At 41.9% G+C, this 18,570-nt stretch overlaps 1 protein-coding gene across 2 annotated transcripts in view; it reads left to right on the forward strand.

Moving 5' to 3' along the window:
- LOC117450950 (mitochondrial import inner membrane translocase subunit tim16-like) overlaps positions 1-18,570 on the forward strand; it is a 112,625-nt gene that overhangs the window by 9,734 nt on the left and 84,321 nt on the right. The window lies entirely within an intron of this gene.

The following is an 18,570-nucleotide window of genomic DNA, read 5'->3' on the forward strand; positions in this document are numbered from 1 at the left end:
CGAAAACACTTCATGCCGCAGCAGATTACATTTTAGACTGCAGGAATACCTGGAAGGCACATCACCCTGTATGGAAACTCAGGAGGAGTAGAACTACATATTTGTGCTCATGCGTCCGTGTCTCTGCATGTGGGTGTGTGTGTGTGTGAGTGTGTGTGTGCGTGCTACCCCCTTGGGTTGTTTGGTATGTGTTTTCCAAACTATAACACCTCTGTGAAAGGCGCACTGTTTCAGAGGTATGTGACGTCATTGACTCTGACAGGAGGAAGTAAACAGAGGAAAAAGGTACACTATTTTCTTTGTGGCACACTGAACTGTATGCCTCCACAGTACACTCCACATGTACGCTTGTGTTTGCTTAAGTAACTTGAGTCCGCTGGCTCCTCTCCAGCATCTGAACCTGGATGTTTACATCAGGTGTGTCTGTGCTGAAGTCCTCTTTACACACTGCTCTTTGATAGAATATACTCCATTGCTTTGAGATGTAATGCTTTCCGCAGAGCTCCAGATCTCCCAAATAAATACTATCCCAGGTCTTTGGCCACTCTGCATACTCTGTTTAACAAATTAGAGTCTTTCAAATCAAATTGCCCTTGAGTTGATGTAAATGACTTTGTGCAGCCAAAGGGTTTCATTAGTTGGGATTGAATCAGCGCTGGGTAGTCTGTTTCTGAAACAGGGTCTCCAGTAAGATTCCGGTGGTTACTGGTGGTGGTGATGAGCTGCTGGGAGATTCCAGCCAATCCACGGCATTTTTGCGTTCATTAGATCGCTGTCAGTGGTGAGCAACCGACCCTAAGAGAGAGAAAGAGATGAAAAACATGTGACAAAGCTCTTAAGGCAAATTTGTCTTTTTAGTTTCAGCTTTTTAAGATCAACGTCTGGAATCCTACTTACAGTACAATATTTAGTTTTACTTTACTTGAGTATTTCAGTTATTTGTTACTTTCTTCTACACATTTCAGAGGCAAATATTGTACTTTTTACTGAGCAATGAGAGGAGCCATTCTGCTGTGTAGCATGTACTTTCACTTTTAATACTTAACCTATGTTGACTTAAAACCTTCATATCTTTACTTATGTATGATTCTTAATATCAGGAAGGTATTTTAACATTGTTGTATTGGTACTTTTACTTAAGTACATTTTCTATCAAGCTTTGATTCAAGAAAATAAATGGTATAGCTAATAACAACATTTCAAAAAATGGTCTGCGGCGTAACAAGGGTTTAAATCGGCTGGGCCACCAGGACGCAGAAAGACCATCACATCGAGCCAAGTCTGCTCTCGTCCCTTCTCTTCACCTCTCTCATAAATCTTTCTGGTCTCCCTGCCATTGAGAGGAGGACCTACAAGTGAAGAGGTCTGAGTCAGCATGCTGTCCTCCTCTGCACTCCACACATAGCTTCACCACCTCAAACAAAAAGAGTAAGGACGCAGATCAAAGTTATTAGAGGGCTGCTCTTCCATTTTTAGTTCTCTTGATTTGGTGTTCTCTCTGAAACAACCAATGTCTTCCTTCTATTTGGAGTCCTCTGAAAGCAGAGCCTCACCCTGACCGCTTTCACATTTGCAACTCTCTCTGTCTCTGAATATAGAGCCAGTGCCACTCCGATTAACACCTCCATCTGCTGAAGGAGGCTTTAAAGGGTGTGGGCGATGAATCCTAAACACACTGAAACAATGATGACGCCAGTAAATGTGACACATTGAAGAGTGGGAAGCCTTAGTTCCTAAACAGAGCACCAAAGCAATGTTCAAACCCATAAAACACAACATAATGCAGCATTTCATGATGTTTCAGCTGTTAAAAGTAGATTACATACAAGTGTTTGTTTGTGTTTGATGCAAGGGCACAGTATATACCTGCCAATCAGTTTGTTGATGTGGATGTCATGGCAGGGAAAAGCCAATCTTGCCACAAAGTAAACAGAGAGGGGCAGAGAAGTGTCCAAGCTATTTGGATGTGTAACCTCACTTGGAGTTCTGTTTGACTTCTGACATGAGAGCCAGTGTGTTGTCCTCATCAAGAGAAGCCATAAGTCTTCTCTGAAAATGTTTTTTGGGAATCAATGATATCTTACGAAAGCTACAGAGTGTCAGAGTGAAGCGCAGTAATGTTTGTTTCTCTGAGTTGGCAGGAGTTTATATTTCTTTGTCATCCACACACACACACAACGTATGCTGTGTGCACCTAAAACAACAAGGTCATAGACACATGGCATCTGCTTTCACATGTTATATTTGCTTTCCCCCCCCCCAAATACTTTACTTTAGGTTTTCCATAGTTTTAGCTTACCTTTTTGGGCAGCAGGTGTAACAGAATGCTTTCAGGATGGGACACATTCGCGTCCTGGTTCGGCTCATGGCAGCAGAGTCGAGTGGGGCTGGCTCATCCTTGTGGCCCGCTTTGAGCTGTGTTCTCCTCTAGCCAGGTGGGGTAAATATAGGCCATAATTACAGCTCTGCCCTCACTGTATTTATGTGAAGTAAGACTGTGCTGGGTAATTAAGGTCTTGGCCAGAAGGAGCAGTATATACTGCATCTGTAATCAGTGTGTACTGTATGTTTGTGCACGAGCATACAACATGTTGTATTTAGGTAGTTGGCACACAGGGAGAGTGCATGTGTCCATATATGTGGCATCCTTTTATTTCCACAGTTTGTCCATTAAAGGTCTCCTATCATGCAAAATGCACGTTTTGATGTCTTTTATACATACATGTGTGTCAGGGAACTCACACAGCGTCAGAAAACAAAACCCTCTCTCTTTTCCTCCGTACCCAAATCTCTAAAAACGGGGGTACAACGGAGCTGATCCAGATTTTCCACCGATATTACGTAATATCAGAAATGTGGGCTGGCTTTACACCCACAGCCCAATCAGAAATGTCGCTATCAGAAACAATGCCTGACATGTGTTTTGGACATAATATGGTCTTTTTTTTACATTAGCAAGCATCGCTAACACTCAGAGCTAAGCTATACTGGAGAGAGTGGGTGTTTCTCAATCTCGAGTACGCTTGCTTGGTGGCACATGTCTTCCGAGTCACTTGCTTCAGAAGCTAGGCAAGAATACTTCCTGGCATTCGGAAAACAAAGAGTGGAACAGGCTAGCAAGTGTGCAGGTGTGCTTCATATGAGAGGCCCCGCCTTACATTTTCCGCCACAGATTTGGGGAAATTGGTCCGTGCGCAAAGCATTGTGGGGATTTTAAGACCGCAGAGTCTACACATGTGCAGCCTCGAAATGTCTCCAAACGAAGTACGCCGGGCTCGGTAGATTTCCAAGTATGCTGGACATTGGAACAGTACTTCGGCGGCACGCAATGACACCCAGGGTGTTTCTTAATGTCGAGGAAAGCTGCTCCAGAGCCACTATTTCAAGCATACTACATCATGGAGTGCCGCCGAAGTACTGTTCCAATGTCCAGGATATTTGGAATTCTAGACCGACTGGAAAAATGGGTGGGACTTTCGGAAACGGTTTTAAATTGGTTTGAATCCTACCTAAAGGACAGACACAACTTTGTTTCTATAGGTACATACACATCTGAGTTGACAAATATGACATGTGGGGTTCCTCAAGGCTCCATCTTGGGGCCTCTTCTCTTTAACATCTACATGCTACCACTGGCTCAGATAATGAAAAACAACAAAATAAGTTACCATAGCTATACAGATGACACACAAATCTACGTAACAATTTCAGCAGGAGACTATGCTCCAATTCAAACACTGAGTAAGTGCATTGAACAAATCAATGACTGGATGTGTCAGAACATTCTCCAATTAAACAAAGATAAAACTGAGGTAATGGTTTTTGGAGCAAAGTCAGAACGTATAAAAGTGAGCGCTGAGCTTCTGTCTGCAATGTTCAAACCAACAGATAAAGCCAGAAATCTAGGTGTAGTCATGGACTCTGACCTGAGTTTCAACAGTCACATTAAAACAGTTACTAAATCAGCCTACTATCACCTAAAGAATATATCTAGGATTAAAAGACTAATGTCACAGCAGGATTTGGAAAAACTTGTCCATGCTTTTATCTTCAATAGACTCGACTACTGCAATGGTGTCTTCACAGGTCTCACAAAAAAATATATTAGGAAGCTGCAGCTGATTCAGAACGCCGCTGCTCGAGTCCTCACTAACACTAAGAAAGTGGATCACATCACTCCTGTTCTGAAGTCTTTACACTGGCTTCCCGTGTGTCAAAGAATAGATTTCAAAAATACTGCTGCTGGTTTATAAAGCACTGAATGGTTTAGGCCCAAATTACATTTCTGACCTCCTGCTAAATTATGAACCATCCAGATCTCTCAGGTCTTCAGGGACTGGTCAGCTTTCTGTCCCCAGAGTCAGAACTAAACATGGTAAAGCAGCGTTCAGTTATTATGCTCCAAATATCTGGAACAAACTCCCAGAAACCTGCAGGTCCGCTGCAACTCTGACTACTTTTAAATCCAGGCTGAAGACTTTTCTTTTTGACGCTGCTTTTAATTGAACTATTCATATCTTAGACTGCACTGTAACTTTTATCCCTGTATTTTTTCTTTGAATGTTTTAAATTTAAACTTAATTAATTTCTCCATGACATTTATGAGAGGGACTGCTCTAAAGTAGGATATTTGGGATATCCATCGTAGCCAGGGTTTACGATCAGTTTTTAGGTGAGTTGTACTGAGGAACAAGTATCACATCACCGACGGGTGAAAAATAGTGTTTTGGTAAAGAAAAGATGAACTTTTATTAATCCCTCATGGGGAAATTATTTCTCTGCATTTGACCCATCCTAGTGTTAGGAGCAGTGTGCTGCCATTTTGAACGGCGCCCGGGGAGCAATGTGGGGAACGGTGCCTTGCTCAGGGACACCTCGGTAGCACTTGGTCTTTCGGGGACTTGAACTGGTGACCTTCCAGTTCCCAAGCCAAGTCCCTATCGACTTCACCACCACCGCCCAACACGGGGTAACACGGGGTAACACGGGGTGTTCAGGTAACACTTAAAGACTTTGTTATGGAACGCAAAGCAGAGTAGGGGGCTAGTACACCCTCCTGAGGGTCCGATTATGGATGTCATGCGAGCATAACATGGTGAAAACAATCAGTCTAAATTAACAATCGGGACGTAAATCTTCGGATTTCCAAAGGGAGGTTCTGTGAATAAATAAAAAATCAAGAACCGAAATAATTGAACTATTCATATCTTAGACTGCACTGTAACTTTTATCTTTTAATGTTTATTTTATTAGCTTTTCTTTTTAATGACTGATTTTAAATGCAATTTTCTTAATGTCTTTCATTTTTTGTTTTTGTTTTAATGTTTCTTTTATCTTTTACTGTTTTTAAATGCCTTTTATCTGAATGTCTTTCATTTTTGTAAAGCACCTTGAATTGCCTGGTGCTGAAAGGTGCTATATAAATAAACTTGCCTTGCCTTACCGATGCCGGCGTACTTTGTTGCGGGAAATTTCGAGGCTGCACATGTGTATCCTCCGGTCTTAAAATCCCCACAATGCTTTGCGCACGGACCAATTTCCAAATCTTTGGCGGAAATTGCGCTCCATTTAAGGCGGGGCCTCGCATATGACGCACACCTGTTAGCCTGTTCCACAATTCTTCGTTTTCCGAGGCTAGGAAGGATTCTTGCCTCGCTTCTGAAGCAACTGACTCGGAGGTACATGTACTACCAAGCAAGCCTCCTCGACATTGAGAAACACCCAGTATGTGTAAAAAAGCAGGATAGAAATAGAGCATTTGAGCTCTATACTGTTTCAGAAATAATCCTTGATGTGGTTTTTAACATAATATGGCGTTTCATCATCTCTTTGCTTAAGAGTTACAAGTTAGTCTTAAGTTGTCACATTAGCTTTTCAAATAATTAAAATGCATCTAAATTGGTTAAAAACATCATAAGTAAGGATAACAAAAGTGGAAATTCATTAGGTCCCATAGAAAACATTATATGTAGCATTTTAAAGCTGTTTTTACTGCTCATATTGGTTCTGCCCTCCCTGCCATAACATCCCTACTCTGGCCTCTTGTTTTTAGATGAGTTTCTTTCACGTCTCCATGTAGGCCTCCACTCTGTTTTCCTGAGCTACCCGACCACTTGGACCCAGCACACGGAGAAAGAAATCAGCAGGCACATTTGCTGACCTGAAGTTGTGTTGTGGATGTTAGGACACGTGCCTTGGCGGGCATTTGTGTCTCCTCTATCCTGTCTCATTCTATCTCTTGATCTATCCCCGATGTCTGTGTATTTGCTGAGTATGTCAGTGTGTGTGTACCATGTGTTCTTCAAATTACAGTGCTGAAAATACCCCTCATAGTTTTGGCCCAGTGCTGGCTGTAGAGCTGTCGATGTGCGGTCGCTGGAAGAGGAGGCAGACGGCAAAAGGGAATAGTTGGACTGGACTTGGGGGCCAGATTCCTCTTTTTCAAGCTTCTGCTGCTTTGGGTGAAATTAGAGAGGACCATGGGTTGGAATGGGTTTGGACTTGAGGAGGGAACGCCTGGCAGGGCCAAGGAAAAGTACAGCGGTTTCACTGCTATAGGTGGCTGAGAGAGGCCAGTCATACCATATTTTATATCCTTCCATAAATTACACGGACTCAACTCCCTGGTGTGTGTGTGTGTGTGTGTGTGTGTGTGTGTGTGTGTGTGTGTGTGTGTGTGTGTGTGTGTGTGTGTGTGTGTGTGCGTGTGTGTGTGTGTGTGTGTGTGTGTGTGTGGTGTGTGTGTGTGTGTGTGTGTGTGTGTGTGTGTGTGTGTGTGTGTGTGTGTGTGTGTGTGTGTGTGTGTGTGTGTGTGTGTGTGTGTGTGTGTGTGTGTGTGTGTGTGTGTGTGTGCGCGCGCGTTTACATGTCCCAAATGTTAGCATTGGAAATGTTTGTGTAATTAGTTGGTTAATAATGCTAAGCTATGTATTTATGATGGTGTAATTGTTATTTAATAGCTACTTCATAGTTAGTTAATATAGTAACACTCTTAGTTGGTTAACTTTATAGATAGTAATAATACACAGGTTAATCAAATAGCAATTGGCCTGCAGACAGCAGGTCAGAAGCCTTTTAGATTTAAGCCACAGGTACCATCTTATATCTGCTCCCTGATCTCTCTGCGAATTGAAAGTACGTATTGCCTGAGATCGCATGCTGTGGTTTTATTAAATGTGCTAAGTGCTAGGACTGTCTTAGGGAAGAAAGCTTTTAGATGTGCAGCTCCACTAACATGGAACAGTCTGCAAAAAGAATGGAAAATTACCAAGCTAGTACCACTACATGTTTTTAAAGCTCGGTTGGATGCTACAAAATCAGATGCTGTTGGTACCTGTACATGTGGTTAAATATGTAAATTGTAATCCCTGTACATTTTGCTGTATGATGTCCTTTTGTTGTTCTGTTGTTTATGTTTTTATGTCTTCTTGTGGAACCTACTGCTGCAGGTCTCCCTTGAAAAAGAGATCATTGATCTCAATGGGATTTTACCTGGATAAATAAAGGTTTTGAATTGAATTGAGGTTGATGAGGGCAAGTTTAGAGACTCATTCATACTCCAGGATTTAAAATTGTACCACACTATTTTAAAAATATGTAGACACGGTTGCGGAAATTCCTTTCTCAGTCCCAAAAATGCTCAGTATTCTGTTGTACCAACAAGTGATTTCTTCTCACATAACGATAATAAGACTCTGGCCAGAGAATGAGATATTGATACTTCCCGCAGAATGAAGGTTGTTTAGATGTTGGCGAATGTCTAACACTAACACCACAGGGATGGTGAAACGTTATGAAATGTGAAATATAATGTCTGTAAAGAATCTGCGCTCATTCCAAGAATAGGTCACTTCCTGAATGCTGAGCTCCACATTCCAGCTCCACAATCTACATTATATTACTGGAAACTGAGCCAAAAATGCTTTTGTTTTTCTTTAAACTTTTCATCTACATACAGCCAACGTACCCGATCGTGCTTGTTGGATGGAACAACACCATTCGTGATTTACATGCCTCTGACACTTTCTGAATGTGTAGCTTGGTGGTTTAACACAGATTTTTACTTTTCTTTTATGCGTTTAACATCAAATTCTCTTCACAAATGTAAACATGACTAAGCAGGAAATGTGTGACTGCATGAAGCACATGATTTAAGACAGGGAAGATGTTAGTGCGATACTTTCTTGTGGAAATATCAGGTCTTATAAATAAAGAAAAAAACACCTGGCAAGAAGTATGTCTTTATTTGTGCGTAGGTCAAGCTGCCAATTAGTAGTTGATCCCCATCTAAACAATGTAATCCCTTTGACCTTTGACCTTCTCATGACTGATAAATATATACCATTATGTCACCTCTTATTAGTCAGAGCTTCACTTGATATTTCAACATGCATTATGCTGCATCAAAATGCATTTATTCAAGTATTGAAAATACCAATATGAGTTCATTTATGCAGGTCTGTTTCTTCTTAAACATCGTCTTTCTGTGCCCCTCCCTGCCCTCTCTCTCCCCTTTGTCTCCCTCATGGTGTTTCTCTCTGTTTACTAACCCTCTTTCTAAAAATACCCCCAATGTATGGTGTATTGTGCTGGTATCTTTTTTCCATTTGACCCTCCTGGTAATAGCCAGTGGTAAACTCAGCCCAGATGTTGTGACCCCCATTCATTTTCTTCTGTCTGTCTTCTCCCCTCTGTCCAGCTTTCAGCTCCTGGTGTTTTTGGCCGCCTCTCTGCCAGTGCCAGGGTTTGTTATACTTTAAATGATTCTGACCCAGCTGAGAGGAGTCTTCACAAATTAGGGAGCTAGATATTTTCGGAACAGTGCTGCAAAATCTGGATATTCCATTCCTGAGTCCATCTCAACCACGATTGATACATCTGCGCTTCATTTGTATGACTTTACTCCTCTATGTGCTTATTTTCATTGTCAGATCATTTTCCTTGGGTTTGGTTGGATGTCATGTTTGAATGATGTTTTGTGTGTTAGGGTATAAACAGGAGGATGGGTTCAGGAATATTGGTCAGTCTGGTTGCTGGAGAGGAGCTCAGAGGTTAAGAAGTGCAGGGTCGAAGATACAAAGTTCAGATTTTTAGTTTGAAGGGCTTTTAGCTGCTTCAGCAAACGATCAGGGTTGGTTTGTGTGTGTGCGAGGCTTTGTGGGTGTGTGCTCTCGGGTAGCGCTGAAGTATTTCTTTGGAGGAAAGGGGTAAGAGTGGTTGCCAGCTGGCAGCGACGCAGCTCTTTGCTCACATGTGTGTGTTGTTTGTGAGCAGAGGCCTCATTAGTGCGCTGGCTGCCCGGGGATTCGACTAATTACGGCCCTGTGCACATGTGGGTGACACCTGGGGCCACACATTGATGACGATAAGCTGTTTCTCCTGCTGCATCATGGAAGTGAAGAGTCGTTATAGTGGGAAGTACATGTCTGTCATATTTTGTCTGAATCTTTCTTCAGAGTTGAGAGAAAAAAAGGTTAAATAATGAAACAACAATTGTTACTTTGTAAATGAGATCAGTTCACATGGGAGTCCCTTGTTTTCGGATTCTGTCATAATTTGAACAGGGAGAGAAAAACGTATTGATTAAATTAAAATAAGAAATGAATCACAACATTGACATCAGCACAGTTTCAGTCTCTTGCAGCACCCATGGGACTTCCCCTTAGTTTGCCCTCCATATCTCTGTTTCCCTCCATATCTCCGTTACCCTCCATATCTCCGTTTCCCTCCATATCTCCGTTTCCCTTTTTAGGAAACACAATGTGGATTCAATCACGCTTTGCACTGCTCCATTTATAGCATCCATCATATTTAAAACAAGCAAATTGTTTCTCTGTCTTTGCTTTAAACTTGGCTGATGTCTGCCGCTCCTGGAGGTATTACGAGAGCAGGGAGAATGTGCTCTGTTTTTTTTCCTTTGCACTGCCAGAGCAGCAGAATGAGGTGTGAATTGGCTTGCAGTTGATCTTCTGCATCCTGTGTTGTTTTGCAAATGATCAATTAATAATACTAACTAGAATTTATATAGCGCCTTTCATAACCTCAAGGTCGCTTGTGGTTTGTTTGTTATAGGTGTTTTTTTTTTGGCACGAAAGTAGCTGAAGGAAGCACGCGCTGTTTGTGTGTGAATTTATCCTGAGGGGAATGTATCGTGTGGGTTTGTGAGCATCAGACCTCCGTTATGACTTCAATTGGTTAATTATTTCCTCGGTATCAGTCAACACACTACAGAGTTTGGGTATATAATTTACTACAAATAAATATGTCCTGTAGATTTCAAATGCTTGCTCTCGAAACTGCACTTCCCTGGTCTTCAGCAATTCACCTGCAAAGTGTGATGTCTATACCAATCTCAGATGAGATATACATGCATACACAGTAGGCCCCAAGTACAGCGAGAACAACACACGACTTTAGAGAACCCCGAGGGAAATAAAGTGCTGTGTTGGGGAGGCCAGCTGACCTCAGTTTGACCAGTTTTAACTTACTGGGGAGCGCGCTCTCACAGAACAGAAAGATGTGTTGCCTACTAAGAGAGCCTTATGTTTTTGTTTTAGAAGATACAAAGCCAAGTTGTTAGGCATATCTCGTAGGCAGGCCCAGCTGGAAAATAATGTCTGTTAATCATTAATTGGCTATTTGGTTTAGTGATAATAGTATTTACAAGAGTTTCCATTATGTCAGCACTTCCTGTAATTGTTATTGAAAGCACACTGCAGTTCTCAAAACTTCAGTTTAATTCCCAATGCTTGTTGAATGGATTATCATTATATAGTGAAGCAATACAATTGTAGATAATAAGATAATTGGCAAAAAAATGGAATTTTCAACCTGTTATTTTACTGAAATCTAGCAAATCATTGTCATTTATCATTAAAGTGTAAACCTTGCTAATTTATAATCACATTTAACACTAAAGCAGTTAAAAAGGGGATTCATCTTTTCTATTTTACCACCATGACTATTTCCCATATTACATCATCTCAATTCAGTAAAGCAGATTGACTCATCAATCACGTATGATCAGAGTTTATTTACATATCTTTGATTCAACCTAGTGTTTTATGAACCTTAGAGTAATTACAATGTTTTAAAGTAAAGGATGTGTGGCTGCGGTCGATGATCCGCCATAGCTCTTGAGCCACAGCCACATACCTGTTTTAGTGCTGAATGTTTTTCTTCTATACTCACTGTTGATGTGAGTATAGGGGCCCTGCAATGTGGCTCACACATGTCTTATAAATGCCACATCCTTTCCCAACAAAAAAGCCAACTTAGGTCATCTTTTACTAATTGAGCTTCTTAAGACAACAGGTTCTGCTGCACTTTGTGGTTTCATGCAAGAGCTAAACAGTTCTCCCTGAGTGAAGCTGCTGAGTGTCGGGGTAAAGTTGGCGTTAGGGGGCCTGTTGTATTTGGGAGATCTCTACTGAGCAGTGCGAGCAGCAACAGGAGATTGAGCTATTTGTTAGCATAGAGAAGATGAGGTCATTAATCAAGCTGTCAGTCAGCTGCCTGAGATCTGTTGCGGCACATTGAGCGTCCCAGGGGTCAACACTTGAGCTGTGTGGGCATTGAAATGATACCCAGTGTTTATAAGATATAAGCCTCATCATTGTTTAGCATGTTACACATTTGATCTCATTGCACATTTTTGACCCTTAAGGCTAACACCTGCTGCTGTAATTATAATCACATCTAACTTGTTTTTCTACCATATGTTGCAGAATTTTGCTTTGCTATGATTGGTTTCAGTCCTTGAAGCGGATGCAGGAAAGTTCTAATATTGCTCTTTGATTACAGTAAACAAATGGTAGATTAAGAAAGGATTGTAAAACGAAAATAAAGCCAGTATTTACACAGCGTAAAGGATTCCATGATTATACACAAATGGCATGACCAAGACATGCTGTTCACACATGTGCCTCCTCAGCGAATCCCACTGTGCACAATTCATGCTCCTATACAAATGTGAAGGGGAACTTTGAAGATGTGAAGCCTCTATGAAGTGGTTTCAGGGAGGGAGCTACGCCAGCCAACGGTATCCGTTGCAGCTATGAAAGAGCTGTAAATGACAGCAGGCACTGGAGGGTGGGTCAGCATACAGGGATTGAGGGGCTTCATGGTGTCTTCAACAATGTGGACATGATTTTAATAGTGTTGTGTGCTTCTGCTATGTCTAACAGCCTCTTTCCATAAGAAACAAACCCAAAGAATCATCTCTTTGTTTTTACCAGAGCAGGTCTGGAGTGCAGATTCTCATCAGCCCTCGGAGTTTCTTGCTGTCGTCAGCAGCATCATTCCTCCCTCTGTCATTAGGGCCCAATCCTGCCCCATGGATCTCTATTCAATAGATGTAGATGCACTTAGAGGCTTGATCCTTTAAATCCAAATGTTGGATTTAAAGGATCAAGCCACTAAGTGCATCTTTTAGAATTCTCTTTAAAATATTCATTGTTTGAAGCTCAACCACAATAAATATCAAAAACCCCGGAAATCAGCAAACATGCACTGGAAATCTCCTCTAGCTCTCTAGTGCTTCTTTTGGCCTGAAACGCAGAATTCGGGCAATTCAATGGTCCCGTTAATCATGTTATGGCGCGTTTCCACTGCAGGCCTCGCTCGGCCTCGCTCGGTTTGGTTAGGCCTTATTAGGCCCGGCTCACTTTGATGCTGCGCTTCCATTACAGTTTAGGAACTGGGGTAGTTACTATAGTAACGCAATGTAGGCGGAGCCGTGACGTCATCTTAAATGAGCGCGCCAAAAAACAACACAGCCGTTATGCTACGTTCACACCGGAAGCGATGCGATGTTTGGGGGCGGTGCGATTACATGTAAAGTCAATGCAGAGACGCGATCAGACGCGAATTCGCTCCGACGGCGCGCATGAAGCGGTGGACGCGGCGCGAATCATGCGATTGAGGCGTTTGAAGGGGGCCGCGTCAAACGCGAGAGTTCAATTTTTTCAACTCGGGCGTCAAATTCACGTGACGCGTTCTCGCGGAAGCCAATCAGCGATGAGGATCTCAGCCTGCCGTCACTGACGTTCAACCAGAAAACATCAGCCATTAGCTGTTAGCAGTTAGCACACAGAGATCACAGCTCCTCATATCTGTTCAGAAACTGTACAAAAGTTAAACAAGAACAAACCACAGACTGTCTGTGTCATGGCGAATACAGTTGCTGGTTTATTTACGTCTGTAGGCCGTTGTTATGAGTGTGGCGTGAGCATATACAACGTTAGCTTAGCCTGGTCGACCCAATCTCCATTCAGAAAACAAGCATTTTAAAAGGTTTTTCGCCTGCCGTCTTGTCTGCAGACTTGTCAAGCATTAATTCATGGTTTTTACTAACCAGTATCAGTATGTTGTTACGTCGGCATCATTTAGAAACGTGTATTACAATTTAATCACGGTAAAATATGTTCATTTTGTTGTAGTTGTAGCTCCCGAGCCAGCGCGTCTTGTTTGAATGATGCGAGTAAACACAGCTGGCAGTCGCGGTGAAACTCGAGCGACTAGAGCGATGCGATAGGAGCATTTAGAGCGAAGCAAATATTCGCATCGCGTCCGGTGTGAACGTAGCATTAGCTCTTAGCACTCAGAGCTCACAGCTCTTCATATCTGTTCAGAAACTAGACAAAAGTTAAACAAGTACAAACCACAGACTGCCTGTGTCATGGCGAATACAGTCGCTGGTTTATTTACGTCTGTATAGGCCGTTGTTGTGAGTGTGGACGGTCGGAGCATATATAACGTTAGCTTAGCCAAGCTCCATTTAGAAAGCACGCATTTTAAAAGGGTTTTTCGCCTGCCGTCTGTCTGCAGACTTGTCAAAGCATTAATTCATGGTTTTTACTAACCGGTATCAGTATGTTGTTACTTCGGCATCATTTTGAAACGTGTATTGCAATTAAATCACGGTCAAATATGTTCAACTTGTTGTAGTTGTAGCCCCCTTGCCAGCGATTCTCTCTCTAGTTTAGCATACTCAGCCCAGAAAAAAAAGGTGAAAAAGTAGCCCCGGGCCAAAACTAGGCCAAGTGGAAACGCAACCAAAAACTGCCCCGCACGGCTCGGCACGCTTAAAGCGAGCTACCCACTGCAGTGGAAACGCGCCATTACAGAGCTGGTCAGTTCCTGGAACTAATGGCGCGTTTCCACTGCCATGATGCCGAAGTAACAACATTGTTTGACTGATAGAGATCATGCAATGTTATTGTTTGTTTATTGATTGTTATGAACCTGTCTGAGGACCACAGATGGAAATTAGCTATTAGCTATAATCTGGCATATTGCATCTCTTCTCTTTGCTGAGATTAATGTTTTTGTATGCATGGTCCTTCTATAAATAAATAAATAATGCTTTGACAAGTCTGCAGACAGGCGGCAGGCGAAAAACCCTTTTAAAATGCGTGCTTTCTAAATGGAGCTTGGCGCTCATTGAAGATGACGTCACGGCTCCGCCTACACTGCGCTACTATAGTAACTACCCCAGTTCCTAAACTGTAATGGAAGCGCAGCATCAAAGTGAGCCGGGCCTAACGGTACGTCCACACAGCAGCTTTTCAAAAATCTTGAAAATCTTGGAGCTGGGCGTGTCTGAAAGCTTGGGGATTTTTTGCGAGCAACGCGACCAACAACCAATCACATGAATCTCCCGCAGTCTGGTTCTCCCTGCTTACACGCGGTTTGATTGGCTAGCGCTTCTACTGTCAGATTTGCATAAACGTGTTTGATTGGCTGACGCTTCCAGCTCAGCTTCAAAAGTTGAACATTGCTCAACTTTTGAATCCTGGAAATCTTCGCTTCGCTCCCCCACAATGCAGTTCGGCGAAAAGCGAGGCAAAGTAACGTCATCCCCATTCAAAGTCAATGGGCAGAGAAGCGTTGGAAGCGGTGGAAGATTCGTCTAAAGCTGCTGTGTGGACGTACCGTAATAAGGCCTAACCAAACCGAGCGATGCCTGCAGTGGAAACGCGCCATAAGTTGCTCTCATCCAAGACCCCCCCCCCCCCCTGTGTGGTGCGAATGGGTCCAATCTGTTGTCACCCTGGCCTGGCAACCTCAGCCCAACTGGAGCGGCTGCATTTCTGACTGTGGCCACACGGCCCAATTAGCACCTTGGCTCAATAATCACAGCCTTCCTACCACTTCAGTGTTTCATTTCACTTAACAAGGCAGTTAAAGTGTTTGCGTAGCCTGGCCCAAAAATCACAATTTGAGGACGCCTCACTGCACCCAAAAACTAGTAAAAAGGACTCAGATATGAGTTTGGAAAACATATGACGACATCTTTTGGGGTTCATTACGGTATCAATTACATTAGGTAACATTTTAGGATTACGGGATTATTGATAATTCAATGTTTACACTAGGAGTTTAGCTGTTCTTCTCTGTATGCTTTGGCCCTTTTCCTAGATTCTCCTTCATCTATTTTGTTTAGTCAGATGACCTCTGTTTGTACTCATCCAAAATAAGCAAATAAAAAAACTTGAGATAGATCTGTTTAGCAAATTGTTGTGATTTGATATACAGCAACCCTGGCTCAGGGTAATGGTTTTTACACCGTTTCTCACCAGATGCACGTGCTGGATAAGATTACTCTTCTTCGCTAGCGAAATATCCATTGGCAGGAATTGTTATATCTCATCTTTGGTTTTACGACTGTGCCTGAGTCAAGGAAAAATTCTAGTTCTTTTTATATTGATGAATTTTTTTGAAATTAAAGGATGACTGAAGCAAACATTTAGAGTGCAGCAGCAGGAGAGGTATAGCAGTGTCGTGCCAGCTTTTGAAAGCTTACACCAGTGAGAAAGCTGGGCCTCCTGCTCTGCGGCTACCAGAGCGCTTCATCATACAACGTCCCTTTTTCCTGCTACTCATGGACAAACCACACATCTTTCATTCATAGAGCCTCAAAACATCTGTGTAACCTGTTATATAATGTGCTCTTTTTTATCTGCATCTTTTTCTATCGACCACTTCAACATTCTCTTTCTTTCTACTTCTGTCATTCACTATCAGGGAACTGATTGCTCTTTTGTTAACCCCTCTTTTTCCATCTACCTTTTTTCCCCTCTTGATTTATTTTTCCATGGAGTAGAATGATTCTTAAAGCCAATATTTGTTCCTGACCTCTTCAAACACAGGGTGACGTCTTTGCCGTTAACAGTCATTGGCCATAAGTCTCTCAAAAGTCTCCATTATGGTTAAGAGAGTATTGAGGGATGTTAGGTCTAGGTTTCTCCTATGTGAATATTTGCTGTTTTTCTTTTATTGTCTGATCATATCAAATTACTAGAGATTTAAAAACGTAGGGCTCTGGGAAAGGATGTTGACTTGAGTTCTCACATTTTATACACCAAAGGATTGATTGATAAAAACATCTGCAGGTTGTGTGTGTGAAAATAAGGACTGTTTATGGGTAAATATGGCTTTCAAATCTGGTATTATTCGATTTTTTTCCCCCCTAAGCCGACAGTGGAACTGTTGCAAAATCCATGACAGCATTGCACCTGTCACCTTATAAGACAGGAAGTATAGGATATTTGATACATAGGATATGTAGTAAATGGGGTGTGTGCAGGATGAAATTGAGGAAATCCCCCCTGATCCCCACAAGATTGATGGCCTCGTCTGTAAAACTAAGGCTGCAGTATGGCCTTTGTTCAGCATTTATTGCTCTTTTCTCTATCCTATGTGTCTTATCTTAATCTTTCCACACTTTAAGGCCAAGATGATAAGGTTATGGATAGAAAAAAACCTAAAAAGAACTATCCTAGGGAGATGACTTCTGGATATCCCATTCTAGGTTGATACTATATTTAACTGGGGATCATTCCAGTTCGTATCACTTGTCCCCCCGGCTGCAGGGTCCCAGAGTAGACCTGGCCCCGTATCTCTGCTCATAGGCCTGCTGGCTCACAACTCGGCTTTTTACTGCACTGTGCTTTTCATTTGCTGACACAAAGGAAGTGAGACGGGGGGGAAAGAATGACTGCAGGCAAGGCAAATGTGAAAAAAAGATAATGACATTAAAAGTCTGCAAGGTGAATCAGTAGAAGCACTTGTAAGACAATTTGGGTCTACCGTTTTTCAATTTTTCTACTGAAATTTTTTCTGGAAACTGTGTGTACTGTATAAGTTGACACTCTTCTTCATCGATCATGTCAGTGGAGTCACTCCTCAGTATACTATTACAGCTGCACCTAAGGATTCACTTAGTGATTTCATTTTCTTATTACACTCTCTAGAAGCCCAGCTTCTGACCTCACACGTTCATTTTCATCTTCAGACAGGAAGAGAGCAGAGGAAGGATATGGAGAAAATAAAAGGACTTGTGGCATCTGAATTTCTTTGAGAAATGAGCAAAGCCTAAGCTGGTTCCAATTAAGAAAGAAAAAGTGGCTGTCGGCAGCAGATTAAATGAAACAATAAAATGGCTGGTTTGATTTCCATCGTCTGACCCCTCCGGTTCTCTTTCGTTCCCCCCCTTCTTTCCTATTTCTAAAAGCCTGTCTGCTTCTGTTAAGTCAGTTACATTCAAGATAGTGAATCCTGATTCAGGAACACAACTGAAATGGGCCATGAAGGCAGAACAGGATGAAGAAAACCCAATACTTACTGAAAAGACAAATTAGCCATGGACGAAAAGACTGAAAGCCAGTCTGTTGAGGAGTGATGAAAGGTACAAAGCAATGGTTATTGATTAGAGGAGGGGAAAGGAAATAAAAACACACATTATTCTTTGAAAAGAGTGGAAAGATGGAGAGAGGGGAAAATAAGGAGCAGGTTGAACTGATGAGTGGCTGCAGATGGGGTTATATATGGTGATGTGTTGCCTATTAGACGCTACACAGAGAGACAGGGACACACACTGTTGAAGAACCGGCAAGCAAACTCATTTTATTATCATACACTTGAGTTACATTAAGGCAGGGGTAAAATACAAAGGAAAATATACATATTTACCATTAAAAGTTGAGTCATACAATTACAAATTGAGTTCAAAGTCCTAGTTTCTTATTTGGCATTTTTGGAAATGCGCTTTGATGTTAGATAAGAATACCAATATCACTGTTATGTTGGTATGATAGTTATAAAGATACAGCCCACAGCCTGTTAACGTAGCTTTGCATAAAGACTGGTTATCCGGCAAATGGCTACTATAGATTGTCTCTTTACAACCCCAGCTTTTATACCTTTTTTAGAAACGTTTTTTTAAAATACAATATAAATGTGAGGTTTGGAGTTGTGGTAGCCGGATTGTGTTGCTTCCGGGTGGAGCCTTCCTCCTGTTTCCAGTCTTTTTGCTAAGATAAGCAAACCCTTGATATGAGAGTGTTATCTAACACTTGACAAGAAAACGAATACTGTAGGCATACAGCATGTCAACCAAAATGTTCAACTATTCCTTTAAAAACGCCATACTGCACTGGCTACAGAAGACCAACAGTCTAACCTCAGTGGTTGATATGTTCTCATTTAAAAAACAATTGAAGGACTATACAATTTGATGTGAAATGAGTTTGAACATTTCAGAGCATGGATTTATGTCTGCCAATAATC

Source organism: Pseudochaenichthys georgianus, chromosome 8, assembly GCF_902827115.2.
Source record: "Pseudochaenichthys georgianus chromosome 8, fPseGeo1.2, whole genome shotgun sequence".
Classification (NCBI taxonomy): domain Eukaryota; kingdom Metazoa; phylum Chordata; class Actinopteri; order Perciformes; family Channichthyidae; genus Pseudochaenichthys; species Pseudochaenichthys georgianus.